The following is a 4,077-nucleotide window of genomic DNA, read 5'->3' as shown; positions in this document are numbered from 1 at the left end:
CCATTGATTTCAATGGGTTCGTTCACAGCTTGTTTTGCATGGGCAATAAAAAAGGGACCTGCGCTATTTTCCTGTGTTTTGCGGAGCCAAGGCCACGTAGAAATCTATAGAAGGTGTGCAAATAGGCAAGGGGAAGCATGAAACACTGTGCAAAACATAGGGAAAAGAACACATCTGGACCTCATTAGGCTAATTAGCCTTTTAATCCACAGAGTGTTGCACGCACATGTGAACTGGCCCAGCGTGCGCAAAAAGTACAGTATTAGGCACAGGTACACACGTGTACCTCATCCTTCCTCGTTCATGTGCAAATACGCTGCTCTACAGTGGGCATTTCTGCACATACGGTCATCTGAAAGACGTTAAAAAAAACTAAAATTGTGACATAGTTCCTTTAATAATTACATAGAGAAACATTTTTCAATTTTTGAATGGGTTTTTATTTTCTAAATGTAGATTTTTTTAAATTTATTCTGTTGTCTATACATGACTTTAGAGGCAGCCATCTTTCCTGAGCTGCATTTACCAGATATGCTTTACAGAAGTCTGATGCGTCGTTCACGTAATGGACAGGAGCTGACCCATTGCCTTTGTATAGGAGACTGTTCCAGACATGTTATGTGAACTGTGCAGGGGTCATTTTACAGGGAGGCGAGTAGATAAGCTTTGGCTATCACCTATCATGTTGTCTACACAAGTGTCGCCACTTGTCTTCTGCATACAGCTGTTCCTCCGCTCCGAGTGCCGGTTGTGCGCTCGGAGCGGAGGATGCAAAAGACAAGCGGAGTGTCCCAGCTTGTTTCCTGCATACAGCTGTTCTCCGCTCCGAGCGCTCAGCTGTTATACAGCTGAGCGCTCGGAGCGGAGGATGCAGAAGACAAGCGGGGTGTCTTGTCTTCTGCATCCAGATGTTTTCTGCACGGAGCACCCGGGTGTTATACAGCTGAGCACTCTGTGCTGGGTATGGAGAATATAGCTGGACCGCTCTGTTCTTCATACCCAGCCTGTTATCAGGGAGTCTGATACAGCTGAAACAATAGTATCAGCTGTATCCCGCTGTGAATCCCTGATGAGGCTCATCGTCGTCTTTCAGCACAATGAAAGACGAGGATGAGCGACGGGTAACTAACACTGCACGATGTAAGTGCAGTTACACACAACGATTATCGCTCAAAAGACTGCTTTTGAGCGATAATCGTTGTCTAAATGGGCCTTTACATTTCAGTGTAATCCTGCCAGTGATGTTAAATGAGATAACTGATGTGAAGTTTTCTCTACCAATAAAAGGACATGAGACTAGTGTTAGGTTCGTCAGGCAGTGGGAAAACTGCAGGATTTTAGGAGCGAAGAAAAGAAAAAAAATAAGTCACCAAAAATTCTTAAAATGTGTTTAACATAAAAATGTAATTTACATAATAAGTCATTTTCTGGCACATTTCCTTTAGGCCTGTTTAACACTGGCTAAAAATTGCAAGATTTGGTAGCAATGCAACATCGCTACAAAACGCATGTGTGTGAAGCTCATGGTTTCCAATGGGTTCTTTCAGCCTACAAAACCTCTCATGTGACAGAACTAGAGATGAGTGAGTCTACTCAGTAAGGCAGTTACTCGAGCGAGCATCGCTCTTCTCGAGTAACTGCTTAGTGATCCGAGCAGGCTCGGGGGGGAGCGGAGCGGGGGGAAGAAAGAGAGATCTCTCTCTCTCACTCTTCCTCCGGCTCAGTTCCTCCCGCCCCCCCCACAGCCCACCCGAGCCTGCTTGGTTCATTAAGCAGTTACTCGCAAAGAGTGATGCTCGCTCGAGTAACTGCCTTACCGAGTAGGCTCACTCATCTCTAGACAGAACCCATTAGAAACCATGGGCTTCACATACATGTGTTTTGTAACGATGTTGCATTGCTACAAAATTGTGAAACAGGCCTTAAAGGGGTGGTCTCGCGAAACCAAGTGGGGTTATACACTTCCGTATGGCCATATTAATGCACTTTGTAATGTACATTGTGCATTAAATATGAGCCATACAGAAGTTATTCACTTACCTGCTCCGTTGCTAGCGTCCTCGTCTCCATGGTTCCGTCTAAATTCGCTGGCAGCTTGCTTTTTTAGACGCGCTTGCGCAGTCCGGTCTTCTCCATTCAGCACGAGCCGCTTCAGTGTGCTCCCCGCTACAGCTCTTCTGCGCATGCGCAGACGAGCTGTCACTGCTCGGAAGCGCGCTGGAGCGGCCATTCTGCACCATCCTCTGTTAGAGGAAGGTGCAGAAACTGGAGCTGCCCAGCGGAGAAGCCCAGCCCAGCCGCCCCGAGAAGCCTCCCAGGTAAGTGATGGGTCGGGGGTCGGGGGGCTGCCGCTGCGCCGGGCTGCGCCGGGGGGGGCTGCCGCTGCGCCGGGCTGCGCCGGGGGGGCTGTCGCTAGGCCGGGGGGGGGCTGCCGCTGCGCCGGGGGGGCTGTCGCTAGGCCGGGGGGGCTGTCGCTAGGCCGGGGGGGCTGTCGCTAGGCCGGGGGGGGCTGCCGCTGCGCCGGGGGGGCTGTCGCTAGGCCGGGGGGGGCTGTCGCTAGGCCGGGGGGGCTGTCGCTAGGCCGGGGGGGGGCTGCCGCTGCGCCGGGCTGCGCCGGGGGGGGCTGTCGCTAGGCCGGGGGGGCTGTCGCTAGGCCGGGGGGGGGGGGCTGCCGCTGCGCCGGGCTGCGCCGGGGGGGCTGTCGCTGCGATGGGGGGGCTGTCGCTGCGATGGGGGGGGCTGTCGCTAGGCCGGGGGGGGGGCTGTCGCCGCGCCGGGGGGGGGCTGCCGCTAGGCCGGGGGAACTAGCGCTGGGCTCCGGGGCCTTCACCTGGGCTGAGGGTCTAGCGCTGGGGAGCCGGGGGCTAGCGCCGCTTACCTGCTGCCTGGCGGTGGGCGTCTGGTCGGCGGCTGCGGGGCGTCGTGTTGCCATGGAGACACAGCTGGCGGCGTCTCGGGAGCGCGCACGTCGGGCTGCAGCGAGCGACGGGGAAAGAGCCGGCGGCCATCTTGAGGAAACTTTTATAAGTTGCTGAAACGCTGGAACGGTAAGTACGAACCAGCTAGAAATGTCATTTACAGGGGGGCTTAGTAATGTGTGTTTAATGGGGGGGACTGGGCAAAAAAAAAAATTAACTGCTTCCTCGAGACATCTCCTTTAAGGATTGTTGCTACTCTCCCTAGGTTTAGGCATCGTCTTTAGATTAAAGGGGTTGTCTCGCGCCGAAACGGGGTTTTTTTTTCCATAGGCCCCCCGTTCAGCGCAGGACAACCCCAAAGGATGTGTTAAAAAAAAAAAAAATTATTACTTACCCGAATCCCCGCTCTGCGACGTCTTCCTTCACCAAGATGGCCGCCGGGATCGTCACCCACGATGCACCGCGGGTCTTCTCCCATGGTGCACCGTGGGCTCTGTGCGGTCCATTGCCGATTCCAGCCTCCTGATTGGCTGGAATAAGCACACGTGACGGGGCGGAGCTACGAGGACCAGCTCTCCGGCACGAGCGGCCCCATTCACCAGGAAGAAGACCGCACAGCGCAAGCGCGTCTAAAAAAGCAAGAAGACATCAGAATTAGACGGATCCATGGCGATGGGGACGCTAGCAACGGAGCAGGTAAGTGAATAACTTCTGTATGGCTCATATTTAACGCACGATGTACATTACAAAGTGCATTAATATGGCCATACAGAAGTGTATAACCCCACTTGCTGCCGCGAGACAACCCCTTTAACCCTATTGCTGTGGTAAACCTGAAGAGGGGCTGTGCACACAAAGCATCCCAGAAATATTGATGAACTGAAACATTTACATGGAAGAATGGTCCAAAAGGTATTGTACCAAAATCAGAAGTTTTCCCCTATCCTTGCTTATTGGTGGGGTGCTGACTTTTGCTGAGACAACCACCAGTCTCGCAAAAGAAGGTCCCATGTTCCTTTGTCCTACTCACTAAGTGCTTTCTGCACCCACTGCAGTGGGGAGAAGATAAAATGCTACTGGAGATATCCAAGGGCTTGCCACTTAACTATTTCCATTAGCCCCATTGAAATGGATTGACCAGCACATGCTTGGCCAGGGT

Source organism: Eleutherodactylus coqui, chromosome 6, assembly GCF_035609145.1.
Source record: "Eleutherodactylus coqui strain aEleCoq1 chromosome 6, aEleCoq1.hap1, whole genome shotgun sequence".
Classification (NCBI taxonomy): Eukaryota; Metazoa; Chordata; class Amphibia; order Anura; family Eleutherodactylidae; genus Eleutherodactylus; species Eleutherodactylus coqui.
The sequence above is the reverse complement of the archived record's forward strand: the minus strand, read 5'-3'. Positions refer to the sequence as shown.